General features: G+C 36.6%; 1 protein-coding gene across 7 annotated transcripts in view; it reads right to left on the bottom strand.

Annotated features, from left to right (window-relative positions):
- The window catches only part of LOC106873703 (putative tubulin polyglutamylase ttll-15), a 35,362-nt gene that overhangs the window by 23,876 nt on the left and 344 nt on the right, over nt 1-11,142 (bottom strand). The window contains exon 1 of one of the 7 annotated variants that reach the window (XM_089342314.1): nt 1,955-2,078. The exons of 4 other annotated variants lie outside the window; for them this stretch is intronic. The gene's annotated coding sequence lies outside the window, so the exon portion shown is untranslated. Of the gene's footprint in view, nt 1-1,255; nt 1,395-1,954; nt 2,079-11,142 lie in introns of those variants that run through there. 2 more of the 7 variants (XM_089342309.1, XM_089342305.1) reach the window with 2 other exon arrangements.

The following is an 11,142-nucleotide window of genomic DNA, read 5'->3' as shown; positions in this document are numbered from 1 at the left end:
TTCACGTAGCTCCCATCCACTCATTTATTTCTGAATACACAATATCTGATGCTTCCTTTACCGTTTCCTTATCATGTGTAAAATAGAAAAGGTGTTGTAATACATCTCCAATTAATGGGAGTTTTTTACCATTAATCTTTTCAATCATATATCCAATAAACCAAATCTGTTTTACACTTCCCCTCATTAAAATAGACAGTCCCACTGTCCTATAAATAGGACACGAAATGAGAACATTAAATAAGCTATATCACATTGTCTCATTGTCCTATTTATAGGACACCAAGTATTTCCATTTCTACTTGAAGTAAAGGAGTTTTAATAATTATTGTTTTCATTTTAACCTATTTTCAATCATTTGTAAAAATTTAAAAGTAATATTCAGAAATTTAAGCACTCTAGGACTTAATGGGTTAACAAAAATGCTACGGCAGTGGAGTACACACACACACAACAAAATCTATAACAACACTGGTTAAGGAATACGGCCTATGGCATGGGGTAAAGCGCAGCCTCACACAAACAGAGGGAGGAGCTCGTCTGGCCAACATATGGAATATGTATGTGTGTGTGTACCACATTGTTAAGATGATTTGGTCACTGCACTAACTATTTCATCAGTTGATAAAAGGAATTCTTTTACAAATCTCAATTACAAGCTATTTATTACATTAAGTTCTTTTTTATGTAGAAAATAGAATATCGAATTGCTTAGTGGCAACACTAAATATATATATATATATATACACAAACACACATACACACACATGGATATATGGAGAGAAAGATACATACATATACATGTATAAACACATACAAATGCTTGAATGATTGCATAAACACGCCACATACACACATGTACACATACACCAACCCACAAACACGCATGCACACACACACATATATATTGAACATACTAATGTATATTCACTCATACACACACGCATATACATAAATACAAAGAGAGAAAGAGAGAGAGACAGATAGACAAACAGATAAATAGAGAAATTATATAGACAGACAGGTAGATAGATAGACAGACAGACAGGGAGGTAGACAGACAGACAGACAGACACATAGATAGATAGATAGACAGACAGAGAAGCAGGTAGACAGGCAGACAGACAGAGAGGCAGGCAAGCAGACTGACAGACAGATAGATAGATAGATAGATAGATAGATAGATAGATAGATAGATAGATAGATAGGCAAGCAGGCAGACAGACAGACAAAATGGTTTCACTGAATTACTTACTGTGCTTGAAGATGTTGAAGAATTAACTGGAAGCTTCTCCAAATGCTAATGAATTAATCCCAAAGTTCTGTATTCTGCAGACTAATAGAATTTTACTATCCTTAAGGCATCACAAATTTAACTATCTTAAGGGACTAACTGCATATCTCTCTTGTATTCACCTTATTCCTCACTTAATTTGCCCCTAATCTTAGTAACTGAGATGTGAATATGTTTTAAGGAATACAGGATATAACCCCCAAATTTAAGCACTGCAGTTTTATCAGACCAGCCCCACTTTAAATGGTTTTTACTTTTGGATTTTAGCAACAAAAATCTAATCCTTTGAGTAAACAAACAAGATCTGAGAACATTAGGGAAACAGAACTTATCCTTAAATGTTATTTGTTCAGACAGAAATATTTTTAAGGGTATAATTAGTGATCCCCTATTCTATGCCAAGTGTAAACTGAAGTGAGTAGATCTGAATTTGTTAGGGATCAATAGCAGATAGAAATACTTTAGAGAAAAAATTAGGGGCCTATTCTCTAACTATAAACGGCCAAGTGAAGGGTGTATTTAGAAGTTTAGCCCATTCCTGCCGTTAAAAAAGGTCAGGAAAGACAGCTGGCACTTCATGTGTTAGCTTTGTTGGGGGCTAACAGTCTAGTTCTGGGGTTAACACTTAAGATTTACAAATATTAGGAAGAAACAGCTTACCTATGATATAAGAACTTCAGAGTTACCTGTGTCTGGCGTCAGATATTCAACAGAATTTCAGCAGGAACAGCAACAAGTGGAGTGATTTGACCCCTTGTATAGATATTAAAGGGTTAAGACTGAAGTCACAAATAGCTGATTCCCCCCTATTAGCAGTCCAGGTCTTCTATATGATAGGGATAGATTAGCAATCCCTAATATTAACAACCTAATTCTTTGATATAATGAGATAAAAAGGGAAAAAGATGAGCCCTAATATTAATAGTCCAAGATTTTACATTGACAGGGATTAGTAAATGAGCCCTTAACAGCCTGATTCTTCAGCACAAAAGCAACAAACTGATGATCCCCTATTATTATTATTATTATTATTATTATTATTATTATTATTAACAGCCCAGGTTTTCAAAAAAATGGCTATAAATTTCAAAGCCCTCAAAGAGTTGAGATATGAGGTATGGTCAAACTAGAAGAGAGAACCCTTAGTATTAATAATCCAAGGTTGACATGTGCAGTAGAGTGGTAGGAGTGCTTGATCCTTAATCCTTAATCTGAACAATCCCAGAATTCAGTGTGGTAGAGAGAGAGAGAGAGAGAGAAAATCTGTGAGGTTTTCTTCAATGATTTAGATTATAAATGAGGGAATGTTTGAAGGTGTGTGTGTGTGTGAGGGGGAGGGTGAAAGAGAGTGTGTGTGAGAGGAAGGGAGAGAGAGTGTGCGTGCATGTGTGTGTTTGTCTGTGTGTATGTGTATGATTGTATGTATGTGTGTGTTTTGTGTGTGTGTATGGATGAGAAAGTTTGAAAGTGTGTAAAGTTGCTCAGACAGGGATAACGTATGTACATAAGAGAGTGATGGGGGTGGGGAGCAAGGTGAATGAATGAAAGGGACAATGAGTGAGAGTGTGAGGGAGACAATAAGAGGGGGAAAGTGGGTGTGGGAGGAAAGGAGGAGACAGTAAGAGAAAGTGAAGGAGAGAGGAAATAAGTGAGAGTGAGGAAGAGGGCGGGGTAGATAGATAGAAAGATGGATGGAGGGAGAGAGAGAGAGATAAAAAAGATAGATAGATACATAGATAAAGAGAAAGAGATAAATAGATAGATAGATAGATAGATAGACAGACAGACATACAGATAGAGAGAGAGAGAGATAAAAAGATAGATAGATACATAGATAAAGAGAAAGAGATAAATAGATAGATAGACAGACAGATAGAGAGAGAGATAAAAAGATAGATAGATACATAGATAAAGAGAAAGAGATAGATAGATAGACAGACAGATAGAGAGAGAGAGAGAGATAAAAAGATAGATAGATACATAGATAAAGAGAAAGAGATAAATAGATAGATAGATAGACAGACAGACAGACAGATAGAGAGAGAGAGATAAAAAAGATAGATAGATAGATAGATACATAGAGAGAAAGAGATAAAAAGATAGATAGACAGACAAACAGATAGATAGAGAGAGAAAGAGATTAAAAAAATAGATAGATACATAGATAAAGAGAAAGAGATAAATAGATAGATAGATAGACAGACAGAGAGAGAGAGAGAGAGAGAAAGATAAAAAAATAGATAGATAGATAGAGAGAAAGAGAAAGAGATAAAAAAGATGGATAGACAGACAGACAGACAAATAGATAGAGAGAGAGAGAGAAAGAGATAAAAAAAGATAGATAGACAGACAGACAGACAGATAAAAATAGAAATATAGTTAGATAAAACAGTTGGTAGATACAAAGACAAACAGACAGACAGGTGAAGGAGAAAGAGTAGAAGAATACAAGAGAAGAAAGAGAGAAGTGAATGAGAAGAGGAAGAAATGAGTGAAAGAGTGAAGGAATGAAAGGATGCGAGACAGAGGGAAGGATTCAGGTAGATTGTGTAGTGAGAGAGACAGAGACAGACAATGAGTGACAGGGAGTATTGGGAGTGGTAGGATGAGTAGAGAAAGAAAAGTAGATCTGTATTAGAGAGGGAGGCAGAGATGACAGGAATACGAACACTAAGAGGAGCAAGAAGAATATAAGAAATAATTAAAAAAAACATAAAACAGAACGAAATGGGAAAAATGAACAAAAATGTTTTAGTTTTGTCATTTATTTTCTCACAGGTCATGGGAGAATGTCTAAAACGGCTATGTGAATGTGTAAATGTATATAAATGATATGTAATGACCTCAGGAAGGTGAACCTTTCAGGTGAGATGACAAAGGACCAAGGTGCTGAAGCCTGGCCGTAGTCAAGAAAGCCCTTACAGAGCAGAAGAAGTGTTAAGACTGGTCCCTCTGGTTGTGTAAAGCACTCGCGACAGTGGCACACGAAAGCACCCATGCAGTGCCACGTAAAAGCATCCAGCACAGTCTATAAAGTGGTTGGCATGTTAGGAAGGGCATCTGGCCATAGAAACCATGCCAAATCAGACTGGAGTCTGGTGCAGCTCCCCATAACAAAACGAGACAAGGGACAAAAGAATGAACAGAATAAAGGCTCAGGGCCACACGGAGACAATATATATATATATATGTGTATATATCCCTGAGTGAGTGCATAAACAAGAAAGACAGGGCCAGTGGGAGTTAAAACATTTTGATTCAGTTTCTATGCTACTTCAAGGCTTCTGAATGACTGAATGAGGAGGTCCAAGATGGCTACCAGAAGACAGGCTGCTATTGGTCAAGGAGGGTCACATGGTGTAACAGTGACTGGTGGTGATGATGATGAGGACAATGATGATGATGGGGATGATGATGAGGACTCTCTTCTGTAGACCCTCATAAACAAGTGAAAGAGCTTTACCAAACGATGAACTCTGCCCCAAAAAAGAAGTCAAGTCAAACCCCACCTTTTATCGATTAGGGGAAACTTCAATGTTACTGGCACTTGGTCAAATTAACATATATATATACACACATATGCATGCATATGTATGTATACGCACACACATACGTGCATACATACAAATATATACATATATATGTACACACATACATACATATATATATATACATATATATATATATATATATATATATATGTATGTGCTGAGGGAATGATACAATGCCACATGCAGCATGGATGATCATCCATTACAGTGGTCAACCGAGGATTACAACAGCAGGTCAAGATCACCACCTGCACTGGTATTGATTGGGTGGATTGATGAGACCATATTTCTGTTGAAACACTCACACTAACATTGCTTCAATTCATTTTGAAAATAATGCAGAATTTCGTAAAATAACTCGTCATTAAGCTGGTATTTGGAACATAAATTAACATGAAATCTTGATGGAAGGATTTAATTTAGATCACTTTAACCCTTTTGTTACTATATTTCTGTTGAAATACACTGTTTTTGTTTCAATTAATTTTGAAAATAAGGAAGAATTATGTAAAATAACTTTGTCCTTATTAAGCAGTCTTTGGAACATAAATTACATGAAATTTAGATGGAAGCTTTTAATTCGATCAGTTTAAAACATAAAGTTTATATCAAGTGCAAGCATGGCTTTGTGGTAAGAAGCTTGCTTCCTAACCACATGGTTCTGGATTCAGTCCCACTGCATGGCACCTTGGGCAAGTGTCTTCTACTAGAGCCTCAGGTTGACCAAAGCCTTGTTAGTGGATTTGGTAGATGGAAACTGAAAGAAGCCCATCATATATATATATATATATATATATATATATATATATGTATATATATATATATATATATATATAATTCAGTTTTGGGGATTAATAGATTTGTGGGTATTCTATTTCGGATTGTGCAAAAAATAACATTACATGTATATCTGAAAGTAAACTCATGGTATCTATATACACATCAAGAAATAATACTTTAAGGATATAACTGGTACACCAGCAGGGTATAAAATATTCTTCCTTAATTATCTCTTACTTAAGTTGAAATTATCATTATGAAGGAACTACACCTGTTTCAGTATTGGAAGATTATAACATATATATATAAAATTAATTAAAGGATATACTAAGTATGTCTACCTGCTTGAAATAACAGTCAAAACTCTTATTAAATCACCAAAAATACACTGATGATAACTACAGAAATCAAACGAAGGCAAATCAGATTAAGACAATCCACTAACATATTGGAGTATTTGGACTCACATGGACTGGTTTCTGCACTGGCAAATTAATTTTTCATGAATTTTATATTTTTATGTATGTATTTGTGTATGTATGTGTGTATGTATGTATCTATCTATCTGTGTGTAGCTTTGTTTTTGTCCCCCACCACTGCTTGACAACTGGTGTTGGTGTCTTTACATCCCCATAACTTAGGAGTTCAGCAAAAGAGACCGATAGAATAAGTACTAGGCTTAAAAAAAAAGGTCCTGGAGTCCATTTGTTCAACTAAATTCCTTCAAGTTAACAACACCCCAGCATGGCCACAGTCAAATGACCGAAACAAGTAAAAGATAAAAGATATGAGATCACAGAACCAATGGTGTTCTGACACAGATTGGTAAAGAAACGGTTAATTGGGGGCTGAGGCTCGGTGGGGAGGAAATAGCAATGAAGGGCGACTCAAAATGTACTGCTTTGGTCTTGATATAAACTGAGAGACATAATCTGTCAGCAAAACAAGGAGGGGTGGTCTTGATTGGAATGCTTTTGTTTATGAGTGTACTCAACCAGAGTTAATTTATGGTAAATGACAACAACAGCAGTAACGTTTATTTTCTAAAGATTAGGAAAGTGGAGGTGAGGAGAAGTTTAGCGAGAAACCTGAGATTATATTAAATCTCCTGAACATGACACTTAATCCACAGGACTTTATCTCAGTTTAAAGTTTAATATGATTGACTTCTCCCCCCTTGTAAATGATACGGGTCTCAACTGGGTGGCTGATCTTGGCTAAAAGTAGCAGCTGAATCTCATTGTAATTCACATTTCACTGTAAGATCCTATTTGACTACAAAGCAGGGTGGTCGAGGCTGGAAAGGTTTTTAAAACCCCATCACTACCATCTTTATCTTCTACCCAGTTACCCCCACATAATGCAAGGTACCTGTGTATCCCCATTATAGCAAGATCCCTTTGCTTGTCCCTCTGTCATACTTTTGCATCTTAGCAATTGGCACAAAGTCACTTCCCTGTCTTTAGAACTCTTGTACCCTCCCAACACACACACACACACACACTTAATTATGGGGGGAGGGGTTAATGCTTTGTCCTTTTCCTGCCTTGCATGCTACTTGGTGACCTCACTAGCGCTGGTGCCATGAAAAGAGCACTCAGTTTGCTCTGTAAAGTGGTTGGCATTAGGAAGGGCATCCAGCTGTAGAATCCCCTCCCCAGAAATGCTGGACCTTGCACCTGGAGTAGAAAAGAATATGTATCAAAGTTTTCTTAAGAAAATAAATCCTAGCGTCTGTTTTGTTTTTACTAAAACCCTTCAAAGAGGTGCTCCAGCATGGCTGCTATCCAGTGATTAAAACAAGTAAAAGGTAACAGATAAAAATAGCCGAAGAATGCGGGTGGGGGCTTGGGGTGGCCCACTTTGTTGGGGGTTGTCCTGGGATGCTGAATCTGTTGGCACCAGTCCTGAGTACAAGTAGAAACAATAATAGCCTTTGTCAGCCAAGTCCAACCCCAGCAGCTGCTGTCCTATAGACTGCAATATTATCATTTCACCAAATATCACATTTGGAATTTGGGAAGATAAACAGGTTCCAGCATATCACACTTGTCACATTTGTTAAGTCTTCCCCCCAGCCCCCGGCCCCCCGTTTTAAAGGACAAGGAATCATATTCAAATAACATTGACAGCATTTAATGGGTTGTTTTGAGGTTTTTTTGGGGGGGGGTCCTGTTTAATGTCTGCCTGGGAACCAGACTGGAAGAAATATGTAAACATAATGATTTACATTAGCAGAAATAATAATTAATTAAATTAATTAAAGTTTAGCACAAAAACAAAATATAGGTGCAGGGGTGGCTGTGTGTTAAGTGGCTTGCTTTCCAACCACATGGTTCTAGGTTCAGTCCCACTGCGTGGCACCTTGGGCAAGTGCCTTCTACTGTAGCCTCGGGCCAAACAAAGCCTTGTGAGTGGATTTGGTTGATGGAAACTGAAAGAAGCCCGTTGTATGTGTGTGTGTGTGTGTGTTTGTGTTTGTGTTTGTCCCCCCACCATTGCTTTACGACCGATGCTGGTGTGTTTATGTCTCCATGCTACACAGAGGGACTGAACTCAGATTCATGTGGTTGGGAAGCAAACTTCTTACCGCACAGCCACGCCTGTAACTATGGATGGTCACAACTGGAGTACCTCTGATCTTAGCCACCTCTTGGATCAGGGCCGGCCTAGTGTTAAATGCTATTAAATGTAACAGCCAGATGTGGAGGTGAAGTGGGGGCTGTAAACCATGACGTGATGAAATGTTAAAATGCTGGTAACTCCTTCCCCTCCTCCTCAACCCACATGATGGGAGGGTGGTGGTGGAGTGGGGGAAGGGATTGTGGGGTTTGTCAGTTAATGAGCTGCTGGATTCCTCTCTTGGTACCGGCCTGTGGTAGGTGGACTCCTTCTTTGGTCAATATTGGACTTTGGTATTAAACTGAAACGCCTTTGATCTCCTCAGTGTCCATGCGTGTGCTTATCTGTATGTGTACACACACACACACACACACACGTGTGTGTGTGTATATATATATATATATATATATATATATATATATATATATATATATATATATATATATATATATATATGTATATATATATATGTATATATATATATATATATACATATATATTACACACTGATATGTATATGTGTGTATGTATGTATGTATATATTTATATGTATGTATATATTTGTATGTATGTATATATATATGCATATATACATATATGCATACATACATATATACATACACACACACAGCATACATACATGCATATATACACACATACATAATAAATGTATACACACACATGCTTGTATGTGTGTGTATGTATCTATCTTTATCTATCTATCTATTTATTAATCTGTATATCTATCAATATACCTATCTATCTATCTTATTTTTTTACTGCCCACAAGAGGCTACACACAGAGGGGACAAACAGATTAAGTCGATTATATCGACCCCAGTGCGTAACTGGTACTTATTTAAACAACTCCGAAAGGATGACAGGCAAAGTCAACCTCGGTGGAATTTGAACTCAGAACGTAGCGGCAGACAAAATACCGCTAAGCATTTCACCCGGCGTGCTAACGTTTCTGCTAGCTCGCCGTCTTAATACCTATCTATCTATCTATCTATTTGTATACCATCATCGTTTTAATGACTACTTTTGTATGCTTGCCTGGATCAGGCTGAATATGTTGAGCCAGTTCTTCTACATCTAGATGCCCATGTTGTTGCCAACCCTCACCTGCTTCCAAGTAAGATAGTATTTTCCACTGGCCAGACATGTTTTCCACAGAGGAGAGGAAGAGAAGAAAAACTGATTGAAAACAAGAGTGAACAAACACACAAACATATACCATTCTTTAAGGTTAACTCTACTGATTTTCTACAGAAATTGGAGCCAGCACTGATCTGTTATGGCATTTCCTATGCGAGTATGCCTAATGTAAATAACAATGAAATTGAAGATGAAAAAATTAGCAATGGGTGTATGTGCCATATTTCAAAAGTTCTTACACATTCATCAGAATCTTGTCCAACCCATTAATCCTCCTTGAACTCATTGCTTAAATATCCACTGAATGTAGAAGTGTAGCATTATTGGATGGACCAATTTTACATACCAAAGGCATTTGTGGAAGCTGGAACATAGATTATCAATTGCTGGTAGGTACAGCACTCTATTTTTACGGAGGAGGAGAGCTCCTACCTCTGCTGGTAACAAAGGGCCTCTCACTCAGGGTGAAAGGTAGACTGCATGATGCATGTGTACGAACAGCCATGCTACATGGCAGTGAAACATGGGCCATGACTGCTGAGGACATGCATAAGCTCGAAAGGAATGAAGCCAGTATGCTCCGCTGGATGTGTAATGTCAGTGTGCATACTCGACAGAGTGTAAGCACCATGAGAGAAAAGTTGAACCTAAGAAGCATCAGATGTGGTGTGCAAGAGAGACGACTGCACTGGAATGGTCATCTGTTGCATATGGATGAGGACAGCTGTGTGAAGAAGTGTCACACCTATACACGCACACATACTATATATACTTTCCTTCAAGCAAATTCATTCAAAAGGTATTGGTTGACACAAGGTAGACATGAGCAGTAATCTCCCTTGCTTTTTGTTTACAGAAGCTGAAAACCTGGTCTCCAAAGGGAGTTTCTCTCTACTAACTGCTTTGATAATCTCAGTTAATTGAACAGTTTTTTTTTATTCCTTTTTTTTTTCAACCCCCTCCATTACACATGTAAGGGACTCTACAATAATATTTCTTCTACATTCTCAAATTAATTGTTGTTTGTATAGTAAATCCTCCTCCTCCCCCTTCTACTAATTTCCTCCCTCTCGCTTGGCCTTCACTCCTACTCCAACATATCCACTTATTTTTCTGCTACTATTCATGCTGATGATGATGATGATGATGATGATGATGGTGATGCTATTGCAGATTCTACTACAGCACATTTACTAGGTACATGAAACTTCTCAGATGTGCAATGTCAAAAACTACTAGCTTGATATATATATATATATATATATATATATATATATATATATATATATATATATATATATATATATATATATATATATATATATATATCCATTTATATATATATATATACATGCATATATATATATATATATGCATACATATATACATATATAATTATATATATTTGTGTGTGCATATATACATATATATCTATATATATTTATGTATGTATGCACCCATGTGTGTGTGTATGAGAGAGAGAGAGAGAGAGAAAGAGACGGGAATACAGATATGTAATATACACGCATGTATATATATATATATATATATATATATATATATAGACAGATAGCCAGGTAGATAGATAGAATGATAGATAGATTATCGAACTATACATTATATGTATATTGCATAATATATATTTATATATTTTATGTACATACATTACATAAATCTTATACTTACCTCTATATAAAACACACACACAAACACACACATGTATATGTACATATATCT

The sequence above is a fragment of the Octopus bimaculoides genome, chromosome 25 (genome assembly GCF_046866305.1).
Source record: "Octopus bimaculoides isolate indiv1 chromosome 25, ASM4686630v1, whole genome shotgun sequence".
In the NCBI taxonomy this organism is placed as follows: Eukaryota; Metazoa; Mollusca; class Cephalopoda; order Octopoda; family Octopodidae; genus Octopus; species Octopus bimaculoides.
This window is presented reverse-complemented; position numbering and strand designations above follow the sequence as displayed.